The 15,888-nt window shown below is 52.1% G+C and overlaps 1 protein-coding gene across 2 annotated transcripts in view; it reads left to right on the plus strand.

Moving 5' to 3' along the window:
- Positions 1–9,986: 9,986 nt before the first annotated feature.
- Positions 9,987–15,888, plus strand: part of SATB2 (SATB homeobox 2) — a 146,383-nt gene continuing 140,481 nt past the window's right edge. Inside the window, exons 1-2 of one of the 2 annotated variants that reach the window (XM_054171396.1) lie at positions 9,987–10,198; positions 15,443–15,521. The gene's annotated coding sequence lies outside the window, so the exon portion shown is untranslated. Of the gene's footprint in view, positions 10,199–14,715; positions 15,522–15,888 lie in introns of those variants that run through there. The other variant, XM_054171392.1, reaches the window with a different exon arrangement.

Genomic DNA, 15,888 nt, shown 5'->3' on the forward strand with positions numbered 1-15,888 from the left:
AAACCATGGCTCCAAGTGCCACATCGAATCTTTTTTTGAACACCTCCAGGGATGGTGACTCTACCACCTCCCTGGGCAGCACATCCCAACAGCCAATCACTCTTTCTGTGAAGAACTTTCTCCTCACCTCCAGCCTAAACCTCCCCTAACACAGCTTGAGACTGTGTCCTCTTGTTCTGGTGCTGGTTGCCTGGGAGAAGAGACAACCCCTTCCTGGCTACAACCACCTTTCCGGTAGTTGTAGAGGGCAATAAGGTCTCCCCTGAGCCTCCTCTTCTCCAGGGTAAACAACCCCAGCTCCCTCAGCCTCTCCTCGTAGGGCTTGTGCCCAAGGCCTCTCCCCAGCCTCGTTGCCCTTCTCTGGACATGTTCAAGTATCTCAATGTCCTGCTTAAATTGAGGAGCCCAGAACTGGACACAGTAGTCAAGGTGTGGCCTAACCACTGTTGAGCATAGGGTAAGACTGACTTGCTGCTCCTGCTGGCCACACTATCACCGATGCAGGCCAGGATGCCGTTGGCCTTCTTGGCCACCTGGGCACACTGCTGACTCATGTTCAGCCTAATGTCAACCAGTACTTCCAGGTCCCTTTCTGCCTGGCTGCTCTCCAGCCACTCTGACCTCAGCCTGTAGCACTGCATGGGGTTATTGTGGTCAAAGTGCAGAACCTGGCACTTGGACTTGTTAAATGCCATCGTTGGACTCCACCCATCTGTCCAGCCTGTCAAGGTCCCTCTGCAGAGCCTTCAATATGGCTTATCAACTAGGAGAGCATTCAGCTATCACCTGAGACTCTAAAGTTTATTCAAGTCTGTGTATCAATAAATAATGATACATCTGCCATTCAGGTCTTGTTCCTGGGAGCTGGAGTGGAAGAGCAGATATTGTAACCTCTGCAGTTTTGCTTTTGCCTGAGGCAAGATGCTGGCTTCATGGAAAGCAGTGGCAAATCCTGCATGAGTTTAGTGACATAAGATTTCTTCTCAGATTTTTGGTGGTGCAGTGTGCACCAGGCACTGTTAGCCAGAGTCTGATTTGACCTCCATGTCATTCACAACTGTGACATACTAGGATGCTTACATGACCAAGGAAAAGCCTTCAGTTAGGTTTGTTAATGCTGGGGCTCAAGACAGATTGTACAGTGCCTTTCCACCCAAGCAGAATATGCATATGTGCCAAGTGCTCCACATCCCACCTGGTGCAAAGCACTGGCTGAGCAAGAAACCATACAGAGATTCATTGATTCATAGAACACCAGGCTGGAAGGGACCTCAAGGATCATCTAGTCCAACTTTTCAGGATATGAATATAATTTAAATGAGATGGCCCCGCACCCTGTCAAGCTGGGCCTTGAAACTGCCTAATGTAGAGGAATCCACCACCTCCCCTGGGAGTTTATGCTAATGTCTAATAGTTCGAATGGTTGCTTCCACCACACAAAAACCTCATTTTCAGTTTCACTCTTTAATTTCTCTCCATGGTTTAGAGATAGATCAATAATTGTCAGGGCCCTGAGTGTATTAAGAGGCCTTATTGGCTCTAATCAAAGATCTTTTCAAACCTGGTGTTGAGGTCTATAAAAGGATATATTAATGTTCAATAAGCTGAGCGATTAGTTCAAATATTAATAATTTTATTAATCACAAAAAAAAAAGAAAAAAACACACCAAAAAAACCCCACCAACACTAATTAAAGCCTATTTACAGATTTGAGGTGTTTGGTTGTGGAACAGATACCTCACCAGCAGGAACAAGTAACAATTTAAACAATATGTACAAAGATCCAGCAACAACAAACAGCACTTTAAACTGTAAAGAAAAGGAACCTCGGCAATGAAGCCGGCGACTGCCACAACGGGGGAGGGGACTCCAGAATTCCCTGAGGCAACAGACCTTCAACAGATGCTTATAAAAATCAGATACTGTAATTCCTCACTGATCTGATACCTCGTGGCACACGTTAAGATCTACACAAACCAAAATGGCGTCGCCCACGTGGAAGCTGCAGGAGCACCGTTTCACTTTCTGTTGGTGTCTGCAGCTTGTTCCTGAGGCAGGATTTATTCCCAGAAGATTTGTAGCTGAAAGCTTTGTAGAGAGGAGGTTTCTCGGCTGTAATCCTTTTGTAGCAGTGCTCGCTCCTTGCTCCAGTCAAACGAAACTGTCCTGGGGACTCAGCTCCTCTGGGGTTTCACCTCTCGGCCTGGCAAGACGGGTGATTGTCCTCTGGGCTTTACAACACTGAACCAGCGAGGGGTCTTTGTTGTCTTGTCTGGGTAAACTGAAATACAGTTCAGCTTCCAAGCGAAGCTTGTGGTTCCTTCCAGAGCGTGGACAATTGCAAGATGACCCTCTGGCTCTTTGGGCTGATACTTATAGATTTCCTGAGGCAATAATGGCCAGAAGCAACACAGATCTAGGGGTAAAACCCTGGTATTGCAACCTATAGAAAGCCTTCTCCCAAACGTGGCCAAAAGCACGCCCACCTGGCTCATTTTGGCTCTGAAACATGTTCAGGCAAGCCTAAAGAACCAGATCTACTAACTTCTGCCTCATTGTCTGATTCAGAGCAATTTTGAGGCTTTTTTGTCCATTCAGGACACCTGGTCTGGTCTATTCTATTCTATTCTATTCTATTCTATTCTATTCTATTCTATTCTATTCTAATCAGCCCCACATGAGGCTTCCCCTTACACAACTTGCTTATGGGTCTAGGGACTCTAGTTAAGCCCAGCCCTGTCTGGCCCATGTTGCTTCTGAACAATGACAAGATTTTGTGAGTCAGGAAGCAAACCACCCAGGAAAAGAAGCACTTCAGGTTGGACTACAAAATCTTTCTAGTAGTCAAAGAGAGGTCAATGTAATGTACTCCAAATACATACCTTGAAACCAAAGTGTAAATATTTGGGGGGTTGAAGGATAGTTTGGGGAGCAGGTTGTTTGTTGTTTGGGTTTTTTTGTTTGTTTGTTTGTTTTTTCTTTTGTTTGGCACTTCTTTTTCATTTGGAGCTATTAGCCTCATTTTCAAACCATTTGATTTTTTTTAAGTTTGGTTACATGTTAAGTGGTCAAAACATAACAGAATGGAAAGTGTTGTCTGGAAAGTGTTGTGAAGAAACAATTGTGTCTAGAACGGTATTTGTCCCCAGATAGCTCATCTGCTGAGGGTAAATGGGGAAAAGCAGGTAGTGCAGATATTTCTTTACCTTCTCCATTGTTTCCTTCTGCAGCAGGAGCTGTATGGAAACTTAAAGGCTCCTGAGCCTCACATTGCAGCTCGCTACCTTCTCTTTTCAAGAAATTCTTTAACTGAATGCTAGACTCAGCCTACTTCTTTCCAAGTTCAAGAATGTAGCATATTAGCCATGCTGAATAATGGGTTCTCTGTGTGTGTTTTAGCTCCTGGTACTCTTCCAACTTCTTCATACTGCTTGTCAGAGCACCCTCATCCACTGACTGTCCCTAATTGGTTTTTAATAATCTCCTTGGCTCACCATTCTCCACTTCTTCCACTAGCAACCAAGTGTTTGCTAAAGGCCTGCTGAGAATGAATGGGAGATGAGATCAGAAATGCAGTTCATATGGAATTAGAAATTAAATGCACTTCTGGTTTCCCTTCCTCGAGGTAAGTAGGTTTCTTTTTTTTTTTCAGCTGAAACTGCTTGAGCGGATGTTGTTCTTAAAATATACAGCTAACATAAACCCAAAACAGCTACAAGAAATAAATTTCTCACAAAGAATGCCAGCCTACAGAAATATTACAATGAGCTAGGGCATGTTTTTTTAATCACAAATACCCCAAACAGCATGCAGTTGCCTTATTTTCATACAATGCTTATTAGTAATGCACTGTCAGTAGAAAAGAAAAAATCCAAATTCCTAAAAATCGTTCTGAATAATTAATTATAGCCACCTGTTTAAACTGAACATCTCTAAATCCTGAGGCAGCAGGATCTGCAGGAGAACAGTCCCCCAAAAACAATAGCATCCATCTAAAGTTAAGGTGAACGTCAGCTGGAAAATTCCAAATGCTGATGAGTTTAAACTGAACCTCTATTTAAATTCCACGTCCATAAATCCTAAGGCAGCAGGCTCTGCAGGAGAGTAACTACCCAAAGCAATGGCATCCATCTAAAGTTAAGGTGAACATCAGCTGGAAACTTGCAAATGCTGATTAATTTATCCAAGACTTGTAGCTTGGCCAGCGGCACAATAATGAATACTGGTGATGACTTCAGGGCTGGTCCCTCAGTGAAGCAACTCTGTCTGAACAGTAGCTGAGTGATGTCATTTACTATCCTACCAGGGGAACAAGACTCTGCACATTGTTTGAAGAGTCACCCTTTGGGAGTCTTGGATCCCAGGCTTGGCTCCTGTGTTTTTCCAGGCTTTCTGACTTTATTCATGGCTGAGCATGATTCATCTTGCTGTAGACACTGGTAAATAAGCTGGAGTTTCTTCACTGGGGGTAAGCCCCCACAGAAATAACAGATAAAAAAATCTGAGCTAACTTTAGACTGGATCAGTTTATGAAGAAGATCTGATTATGTGGTTGCCAGCATTTATCTGAATGGTGAGAGGACTGAAGAGCAATGAAGCCGTTTTCTTGTCAGTATTTGATGGAAAAGAGAAGTTTGAGGGGGACTACCTATGTTCGCAAAACTACTGAAGTAAGACCATTGTTTTCGCTAAAACATTCCAGCACAGATTATCACTCTGCTGTACCTGAGAAAGGGCAGATGTAATGACACAGAGGATTAAATATTGATGGCACAACACAGAACAGAATTCTGATTTCATCTGCTCTGGTACAAGCGTACAGCAGCACAGCAACACTGAGTGGCCATTTCTGATCACCTTCAGCTGCCTTATCCACAGTGCACTGCACTCTGCATTTTTGACACCACTGTCAAAAAAAACCCACAACCCTGCAAATGTGTCAACAAATGTGGCTTTTATTGCAGCAGAGATGCACAAGTGCAGCAGCAAGGTCAAAATATGGTAGTGTGGAGACTATGCAGAAAGTAAAAACAATGAGAGCTTTCCTGGCACTCAAGAGCTTGGACAGGACCACCTGAGCTGGTGATAACTGGATGTGCCACTTTGTTGCGTTATGCCTTTACAGGAGGGGTTTCATGCTCTTCTCCTAAAGGGCAGGAAAAACAGAATGGGGAAGGAAGGATATTGAATTTGGAAAGGATTTCCAGTGCGAATTTTTTTTTCCCTCTTAAATACGTGAAACATTCAAAATTTCAACTCACTGTTGTGATTTGAAATGGACATTGGTTTTTGGTATCCTAATTTTTTTTTAAACTGGGGAAAAAAAATCTGCCCAGCTCTAAGCAAAATCTTGCCACACGTCTCTAAAAAACACAACTTTACCAACAGCCCAGAAGTGATTCTGCAGCCCACCAGAAGTCTTAGGGTTGAGTTTAGTTTCCAAGAAGAGAAAAAATTCATGTGCCTTCAGAAGCGATGAAAGAGAGCTGAATAAAGTCTCAAGGAGCTGTGACTATAGTGAGGGAAGTAGATGGACAGATCCCTGTATACAACAGAGCTATGAGATGTGAGATTGCTCAAATAGCCCCTGCCTAATGTAATCACCTTTCAAAGACTATGTGAGAGGCTTTTTGTCAGTCAAATATAAACAAAGGCTATGTTTGAAATTCAAAACTTGTCCAAAGTAATTTTTCTTTCAAAGACTGTTTCCCCTGCTTGTCCTCGTTCTAATGCTTTGAAAAGACATCTCTTTAGAGGACAAACCTCTCTTTTTTTTTGATTGTTTATTTTTAAAACACAAACAAACACCAAGCCCCCAAACACAACCTATTAAAAAGATGTCAGGAAAACCAAATGCATCTTCCACCAACTCCACTTCTCTAAGAACAATAGTGAGCACAACAGAAACTGCATGAGAGCAGTTACTGCCCAAGAACGGAGGTGCTGGCACTCTTTCTACAGCAGGGATCTCAGGAGAATGTAGAAAGAACAGCCTGCTTTGGTACCAGTAATTCTTTCACCATTAAAATTAAAAAAAGAAGGCTGCATCAGGACAATAACTTAAGATCTCATCATGATTTCTTATTCCAAACCATTCCAGATTGCATTACAAACTAGTAGCATGATCCCTTTGCTGTTCCCTTGTGTGAGGCTCCTGTTGGCTTCAAAGGCTGTGCTGTGTTCAGCTTGACAGGGGATCATGACCTTGACCCAAAGACAAATCATTCACTGTGGTCACTTCAACTCATGCTGAACAGGAACTACTGAAAGGAAAGGGAGCGAACTGCCTAATACTGTCTTTATTAGCTGCTGCTTAAGGCAAGAAATGAAGAAAAACACCTCATTTTGCAATTAAAATTGTATTGGGATTTGAATTATGGAGGACAAGTATATAATGCCAGTAGCATTGAGATAGGGTCCTGAATCCAGTTACATGTGGGGTATCTCAAGCATCCCCTGCTATTTCTTCCAGTCATAAATAATCACCTCCTATGTTTTGCATCTTCAACACTGAAGTTCCTAACAGCAGGAACAAGGGCGTGTGGTTTATTGTGGCTTTGCATCTGGTGGCTGCTTGTGAGCCATGACAAAGCACTTCTTTGCTGCAGGTGGCACATTTATATCTGCTTTGCTCCTCAGTCAGTCGTCTCTTGTCTAATAAGATCGTTTGTCTTGCAGCTCTTCTTCAGGCAGGTCCCACTAGGGTGGTACTAACAGGACTGGTCTCCTCTGTCCACCACCCATTGCTCATTGCTGACTTTCCTCACCTTTGTTCTTCAAATCTCTCTTGTAACTTTTAAACCATGGCTTGTTCCAACCATCAGCCTACACAAAAAGTTTTGAAAACCAATCTATGTCATTGTATAATCTGCCCTTTTTATGCCTGGAGGTTAAAAAATCTCAGGATTCTTAGGAAGGTTATTCTGTGGAGGCCCTTGGGAGAACGTGTGGTCCAGATCTCCCCAGACCCTGTATCGTCTTGCTAGGAAATCCTTCATTGTACAGAACTGGGTGGCAGGGGCTGACTTGTGAGCTACCAGTGGCTTCCACTACCATCTCCAAGAGAACAATCCCTGCACTGCAAGCTGAGGGTCTTACCCTGCAGTGCATGGCCAGCTGCAGCCCAGATTCATCCTCAGGAACCTTGGAAGCAAGCTGTGCATTACCCACCAGTCATGTATCTGTGAGAGCAAAATCCAGACTGGCAGCTGCATGTCTCTCTGTGCCTGGTGCCCACTAAGCCTACCTCCTATTTTGCTTCCTTATGGACTTATTATTTCTAATGCTTGTTATGGGACCAGGAATGTTGATCATCTGCAGCGAGTAAAATGGGCAGAAGAGAGGAAGCTGCGAGGGGAGAGGAGCTGCTGCATTGCGCTGGTTACTTGTCTTTATCTAACGCATATTAACATAAACAGACTGCAGTTTTCCTCTCTCGTACTAAGATGAAAGACACCTAATGCATCAATAAACCCACGGGCCGGCCGGGCCCGGGGCAGCACGGAAGGGCCAGCACAGCAGGGCCGGGCGCTGAGCTCCTTGCCAGTTTGCATTGTGAAAACGGGCGGGCGCAGCGAGTTGTTTCGGATTTCACTGCTGAAGCTCTGGAAAGCGCTGTAAGCATCCAGTGCATAGGGTGTTGGGCAGGCCCACATAACCAGGTGGAAATGAGAGTGTGAGCTATTTGCCTTTCTTCCTCGTCAGCGGCCTGCAGTGCTCGGTGGGCGGCGGCCTCTGCACCGCCCCGGGGCAGGGGCAGCGGGCAGCGGGCAGCACGCCGTGCGCCTGCCGGGGGCCAGCCAGAGGGGGCCGGGTGTGTTCTGCGCTTGCGACTACTCTGCAAATGTTTAATCATTTATGGCTGCCCCAGATGTGCTGGGAGGGGCTCAAGGGGCGCTCCGTTCTCAGCCCTGGGGGGTCTGGAGAAGGGGGAGGGCGCCTGCCTGGGGCCAATTCCCTATCTCAGCACTGGGACGGAGCTCCGCAGTGGGACTGGGGTTGTCTGCTCCGGTGGCAAACAAACCCTCAAGGCTCCTGGCCGCCAGGCAAGATGCAGGATGGATAGAGGGCATGTGCATGCCCACCCGGTGCCAGCTTTCTGTGGAGGCTTCCTAGCACAGGCACTGCAAAGGCCCGGCGAGCTCTGGCGTGGGGAGTGAAAGCAAAACCGGCAACAGGGTGGAGAAACCACGGGCATAGGCGAGCTGTATAGCGGAGACATCCGTGCCTCCATCTTCCTTAAGACTAGATTAGTCATGCAGTCTCCCTACATCCCCTTCCCTAGGGAAGGAACCCGGGACAAGCACCTCCATTTTTAGTGTTCAGATGCCCCGATAACCTGTCAGACGAACCCTAAGCAGGACGAGGAGGCTGAAGACAAGCAGCAAAAGGATGAGATTAGCAACGCTGCTTACAGGCCCCCATCCAGTGGTACGGACCGGCCTTTGCAGGGACAACGGACACACGATGAGAGTGGCGGCAGCGTTTTGTGAACGCGAAGCAGGAGGCCCAGTGCCCTGTGTACTTGGCAGAGTCGAGCCGCCGGCCTGGTGCTGCTCCAGCTCAGTTGTCCTGATCTGCTGAGTGCCACGGAGAGAGCCTTTCAGCCCAGCGGCCTCTGCCAGGCACAGGCGGTGCAGGGGTTGCCCATCTGCAGGGGTTGCCCATCTGCAGGGGCTGCCCGCGGCTCCCTCGGCGGCGCCGGGGTCGGACCCTGAGCCTTTACGTGCCGTGCGAGGGAAGAGTGTGGGGTAGCGGCTGTACTTCGGGCCGGGAGGGGTCTTCTGCAGCACTCCCGACCCTCACGTCTTGCCCGACAGGTGCCTCGAAGGGTCACCGCCGGCACGGAGGGGACGGGACGGGGGTCACGACCCATCCTGCCTCCCTCCGTGCTGGCCTTGCCCCGCAGCACCTGACGCCTGAGCACCTGAGGCTTCTCCATCATCCCTGTGCCCGACGATTCTCAATGTCCCTTTCCTTCCCAGAGCAGCATGCCGGCAGAGCTGCGGGCTCCCTCCCATACGAGCGACACTGTCCGCCTGGGGAGGCAGCGCTGCCCATCTCGCTGCCAGGCTCTGCTCGGTTCTGTAAGGAGCACCCCCGGGGCTGACCGGCGGGGCGGCTGGCTCTTGAGCAGCCCCTCTCTTGCGAGCCACATAGTGAAAACCCAGGGCTGTGAAACTCGGCGAGAGCTGGGCAAATTCTTGCCTGTTGGGAGAGGGGACACCGAAGCCATATGCCACGGTCCTGACTAAGAGCACGCACAGAATCCGCGACGTTCCTGTTTGTCCTCGCTGCGGAGGGACATAGATGCTTCCTTCCGAGAGCTCCCGTCGGAGGTGGTCAGAGCATGTTGATAACATAGGCGAGCAGGGACGGTCGAAAAGCCGAGGTGCCACTGCCTTTTGTCTTCGGTGAGGCGGGATGCGCAGAGTTCTCCCAGGGACAGAAAAAATACCTGCTGAGAACCCGAGGCGCCACAGGTTGTGGCACAGATGAATTGAGCCAGTAATTGCTGGGGCTATAACACCCTTATTTGTGCTAAAGCATGTGACATCATCTTCAAAATGTGGTAGCTCCAAGTTACCACCTCTTTATTACTTGTATAAGCTAATAGGTGAAGTTACTTTTACCTTCTTTACTTGAAGGAGACACAAAGGAAGCAGACAGGTAATTCCACGCTGCTCATTTTTATGATGCGACGGGTAGAGGAGGTTGAGTGAAAACTGGGAAGACCGATTATAAAATCTCGGAGTTCAGGCACTAGTGGCCAGCTAAGCTCAGGTCCTTTTTTTGTTTGGGTTTGTTTTTTTTTTTTCCTCCCGCCCCTTGAACTGCGGTTGCAAATACTGTAGAAAAAGTGACATCTTGTCTGCCCGCGTGTGAACCGATTCTGTCCGAGAGGGCTATTTAATAGCCGGGACCTCTTTTTTTCTGCCACTAGTTTGCAGCCTCGCCGTACTGTTAGCGTTTTCACTTCAGTGTTTGGCTGCTGCATTTCGGGGTGCGGAGGGAGGGAGGTGGCGGCTGTCCCTGCCGCTGCTGGGCTCGGCGAAGCCAGGGATTGCAGCTCGGGCTCTCTCGGTTTTGCCGTCTGCCACGGGAAAGTTGCGGTGGCGTTACAGCACCTCTCGGTGAGACTTGCCAGGCTTGAGGCTAAAAAAGTGTCTCGTATACAAAACGGTCGGAATATTTACAGGTAATTGTGACTGTCAAATACTCCAGCGTGTGACAAAGTGCAGAGTTCTTGGAACGTTTCGTCTTTCGGGGGGCGGGAGGCTGCGGCGGCGTGGGACCCTGCGACGGAAAGTGGCTGAGCCGGGTCGGGAGTGCTGCGGCTCCCGAGGGTCACCAAGTCGCCACGCCACGGCTCAAGGCGAGCGAGAGCTGCCGGCCTCGCTGGGAACAAACACGCTGGTTAAATGCTGTTTGGTTTGGAGTGATTCCGTGATGAGGTGTAGAGGAGGGCTGCGCTCGGGCTGTTTTTTTAACGGAATTTCATCCGGTGGGTTCCGCTAACGCGGCCCGTCACCAGCCTGGTGTCCGCTGCAGGAGCGGAGCTGGCTGGGCGCTGGCAAAGGTGGGTTGGCGCGCAATCGCCCTCGCTGTGTGACAGTGTGCGTATTTTTGCGGACACCACTGACCCGGGGCCACCGCGGCATTGGAGCCGTCGGCCCGCTCCGCGCCCTGCCCGCCGGGCCAGCGCCGTCCGGGCTGCGGAAGCAGAGGGGCCAGCTCCGCCCAGGCTCGTGGGCAGGCTCCGTCCAGTGGCCCCAGGGCCCCGTGGCCCTGGCATCGACCTCACTCCGCAGCGGTGGCAAGCCAGGGCCGGGTTGCAGGACGCGGCCCTGCAATGCTAAAGGAGCTGCCCCGGGCGGCGGGCACCTTTCGGCTACCCTTGAACCGGCCGGAAGCGGGCAGGCAGCCCCAGACCCCGGGGGCTCCTTCCGAGGGCAGTATGCCAACCCTAGCCGCGAAACTCTTTGGAGTGTGTGTGCATATAGGCAGGCAAGGTTTTGAGGCCACGAGGAAAGACGGTAGGATTGTTGCAGGAGAAAAAGAGGCAGGATTTGGCCTTTTCCTTCCCCGTTGCCCATGCATACCCCTTCTGCAGGCCCTGCTGAGCCTCCCCGGTAGTGGCACAGGGCTTGTGTAAGCCCGAAAATGCTGAGCGCTACCCGATCAGCCTCGTTTCGCTTCCCAGTCGCAGCGATTTGGCCAGGACCAGGGACAAGCTTGATTCGTGGCTCGGCCGGGGGTGCTGTAAGCCCCCTGCTAGAGCTGGGCTGTGAGACATTCGCTGCTCCTGGTGTATTCGGGTGCTTTTCCTCAATCTGTCCAAGCGCGTTTGCAGCCTTTGCAGTTCAATAAACGCCTATTGTTTATCTTCACTCGAAATGCCCTGCACTGCCTGCCCCTCGTCTCTGAGCAGATCCACACCCTTCAGCTATTTGCACAGAAAACGATACATCGCTCTGCAAGCCCAGCACCCCAGCTGCCGGCTGGTCTCTGCTCTGTCACGGGCTGACCTGCCCTCGGCTTAGCGCTGGCAGGGCAGAGGCGTGGGCCGGCAACGCGATCCACTGCTCCACCGGCACCGCTTCTCGGGCAAGGAGCCGGCGGGAGCCGCTGCTTGGTGCCGCAGAGTGGAGCGTTTTCCCTACACGCCTGCTGCTGGTTTAACTTGCACACAAAGATGGGACTGGCTGTTAAGAGGCGAAGTTTGGCTTTAGGAGGAAAGCAGCACTCTGCTCCGTAGGCAGTCGCTACCAAGCCGCGCCGTCTTGGGACTGAGCACGGCGGGGCTGGGGCTGAGCGCGGGACTGTGGAAGGGGCTCCGTCCTCCCCGCGCTGCGGGATCCCCGCAGGAGCTTGGGGAGAGGTCGGAAGGAGGCGGTGTCCGGCGCGGGCGGGTGACGCTGGGCGCCCGGGTCGGAGCCGGGCCGGGCACAAGGGCCTAGATCTTGCTAATTTGCGTAAATCGTTGCAGTTGAAACGTACCTCGGGGTACGAGTCCTCAGCCCTTCACCGCACGTCCTGCTGAGCTCCGCCGCCAGAGCGAGAGCGCGGGCGGGGGGCAGAACGGGGTCCCTGGCACCACCCAAATATCCGTGGGGTGAGAGGCAGACATCGGGCTGGCTCCCGAAGCGCGGCGGATGGCTGGCCACTGCAGCCTCCCCTCGTACTCGTTCACGACGTAGCCCGAGAGGTGTCCGCAGCCGGGACTCCGCTCGTCTATCCGCCCGTTTTCCTGCTCGGCACAGCCATCCTGGGTAAGGGAGCGGGGGTGGCCGCCCTGCCTGGGGTGACCGGAGCTAGAGTGGCCTTAGCGGGCGGGCTCGTCTCCGCACTTGCTAGTCACTTCTGTCGCGCGTACCGGGAACTGTCCCGAAGTGCAACGAAAGCGGCGAAACCCTTCCTTCGTTTACCAGCCGTGAGCTTCTGGCTGAAAGAAGAGCAGGCGCAGGGCACGGGCAGCTCGGTCCGTACTTTTTGCTCCCTGCAGTTCACACCTCCAAACAGAGCTGTTTTAGCGGGGAACAAGCCCAGGGAGGCGGGTCGCTCAGCGTGAAATCGCACCAAGGGGATCCCATTGCGGCTCGCATCGCCGCCTGTGATTGCGAGAGAACGCAAATCCGAGACCAGGGGCACAGAGACATGAGAGCTGGAGACGGGCGTGAGCAATGCGGAGAGCGACAGAGCGCAGCGGGGAGCCGGAGTGTAGCAGGGAGCCTGGCAGGACCCCGACAGCCTGACAGGACCCTGATCGCGGCCGCTCAGCTCTGCACCAGGCTGAGCCCCACTCCCTGCTCCCTCCTCGGCCGGAACTGCGCTGCCTTCTGGGCACCGAAACACGGTGTACGAACATCCCCGGACGAGCTTTTCCCTTCCTCGTGTGCGCCTGGCTGCAGAGATTTCCTCTGATGTCTGCAGTTTGCTTCATGTAACTAACGGTATAAAGCATTAATAAAGTCAGCGAGGGGTAGGATGGAAGCGAGGGTAGGGTCTTGAGGGACACTGCTGTCGCAAAACCGTTTACCCGGCGCTCGCATGCCATAAAGATACTTTTGGGTTTATTTTGTTGGTTTGTTTCTTTCTTTTGCAATTAGCACAGCACGAAGGAGCCTGATGAGGCTTGGGCTGCCGGCAGGAAAGCGGCGATATTGGGCTAAGGGTGGTTATGGCCCTCCCCGTGCTCCCGCTGGTGCTGTGGGCTGGAACCCGCGCTGTCCCCCCGAGGTGCTGCGGCACGACTGAGCTGGCCCCGCCGCCGGGCTCAGGGACACGCTCATTTCGTTTTAGCTTCATCTTCTCAACCTGGCACCGACAAAGGACCCTCGGTGGAGCGGAGCCTCGGCGGCAGGGTTAGATGGCTGCTTCCTCACAGAGAGCTCTCGCTCGGCGGAGGTGCGGCGGTAGGCCGGTGGCTCCCCGGCTACCCCGCGCCTGTCCCGGCCCGAGGCAGAAACGTGGGGCGGGAAGTCAGCCTCGCGCAGATTCGCCAGGCCTCCGTGTCCGGGCCGCAGCGGCGGGCGAGGTGGCGGGGCCTCGACGGCATGCGGCGAGGCGGCAGGGCGGAGCTGTGGGGCCCGGAGGTCCTGCGGCAGGTACTGTCCGCCCTGCCCTGCCGCCCCGGGCTGTGCCCACGCCCGCGCGATGGCGCTGTGCGAAGGGCAGGGCGGCGGGACGGGTCGGGCTTCTGGTCTGGTACTGGTCCCGGGCTGGGCCCCAAGGAGCGGCCGCGGCCTCGGCCTCGGCCTCGGTCCCCGCCGAAATGGCGGCCGCTGGGAAGGACCGAGGCCGAGCGGGGAGACGGAATCGTCGTCTGTGTGAGCCGCCCTGCGCTCCTCGAGCCCCGGCGCCTCGGCGGTGCCTGCTGCGGCCGCCGCTCCCGCAGGCACTCGGCGCTACCCCGTCGGGGCTGCGGAACTATACCGCACCCATCCCGCCGACCACTGCCGTGTAGCGGCAGCCCCGGGCCTCCGCGCTGCGAAGCGGTCCCCCGCTGCACACGTGTGCGGCAGCCGCAGCTCCACAGCGTGTCGGAGGGCTCGTGCCAGACGAACCTGGCGGGGAGGCCCCTGTCCTGGGGACAGGACACTGCGGCCTCTGGAAGGCACCCGGCGAGCGGTTAGAAAGAAGGCGGCGAGGACAGCACCCGGCAGAGTCCGGCGGAAGCGGCAGGGCGCGCGGCGGTAGCTCGGAGCCCGCGGCAGCCCGGAGCCCGCGGCAGCCCCAGCTGCAGCCGCCCGCCGCTGCAGCCTGCGCGGGCACTGAGCTGCCATCGCTTCCTTGCGCCTTGGCTCGAGAAGCAGTAGTTAATGAAAACCAAACCTTTCCAAGGAGGTGGTTTTGTTCGTTTGCTTTGTTCAGAATTTTTTTTTTTTGGCAATCAACCACTTGAGGCGTCCATAAACTTCAGTAACGGGGAGCGGCCGGGCACCGGGAGTGCACCCGCTTCTGCTCTTCCCGGAGTGCGGGAGCAGGGGATTCTCGTACTGGAGTGCGAATAGAAAAACAACGAGAGGTTATTAATGATAATTTTAAAATAGTTTCTTTTTAGATCGAGACTGAGGACGGATGGGGGAAAGCTATGGGAAATAATCGCCTTTTTTTTTTTTTATCCCACTGGAAATAAGGACAACATCAAAACCACGCACTGGCTAAAAAAACCCCCACGTTTCTAATTCGAATCAGAAAGAAAAGGCTTTTATTGAGAAAAATATGTAAAAGAAAAGTAAGCATCGTGTATCATAAAATACGCCTGAATTAACTGGTGTTTACATAACAGAGGCTACCCACCGGCTACTCATCTACATGGTTAGCAGTCACTTAATTTTACTCGTTTTGCTTCCGCGTCCAAATTTTCGAACGATTACCGCTCCCCATCTCAAAGACAAAAGAGCATTTTCTTTAACCGTTCGGTTTGTGAAAACAGGAATAAACCTGTATTTGGCGATCCCGGCATTCCGGTGATCGCGCAAATAAGGAATCAGCGCCGGTGGGGACAAATCCCGAGCGGAGCGGGGGATTGATTGCAGATGGAGCAATCGCTACAGATATAGTTAAATGTATTTAATCGTATGCATTATTCAGACGCCTTGCTGAGTAGTTTAATAATTTAGAATCGATAGTTTTCCTAAAAACTGTATGAAATATTTACAGGCAATGAAATATTAATCGATTAACAAGCCGGTCGCACTCTTATAGGCGCTTTGCTGCACTCCGGTAATCGCCGTCTCCGCGGTGCGGGACGGGATCACTGACAACATGTAAATGAAGATCCTCAGCCGATGCTGTTTATAAATTAGCTCATTAATGGGCTTGGATTGAATCTCTCCATCCATCCACATCATCAGATATAATAATAGTAACGAATCAGACAGGGAAGATCCTGGCTAAACCCTTGGCTTTTTTTTTTTTTTTTCCCCTTTCCCTCCAGAAGTACTGAAGTCCTAAATCACCAATTCTTCCAACTTTCTGACCACTGATCCGAGCGAATTCGTAGCTCAACAGCAAAGGTAAGAACAAAATATTATTCAATCATTTGATGGAAAATTTGAACTTCCGAATCAGAGCTGCTGCTGAGCTCCATCAGATTTAGGGGGGGTGAAAAGGAAGAAAAGTTAGATCGGGTTATTTAAAAAGAAAACGAGACTTCTCCAAACTTTGAGGCCCTTTTCTGAGCGGGACAGCGGTAGCCGCTACTCTCTCTCCTCCTCCGCAGCCTGCGCAGCCCCGGCGCTCGGTCGTCCGGTGGCTCCTAGAGACCCGGCCCTGGCCTTCCGCGGTCTCGGGCAGTTTCTCCGGCTCCCCCGGACACTGACAACGATAGGACCTGGCTTTCACCCGCGCTCACGGCATGCTGTCCTGGGGCAAAGCTGGCGG

Source organism: Dryobates pubescens, chromosome 2 (assembly GCF_014839835.1).
Source record: "Dryobates pubescens isolate bDryPub1 chromosome 2, bDryPub1.pri, whole genome shotgun sequence".
Taxonomy (NCBI): Eukaryota; Metazoa; Chordata; class Aves; order Piciformes; family Picidae; genus Dryobates; species Dryobates pubescens.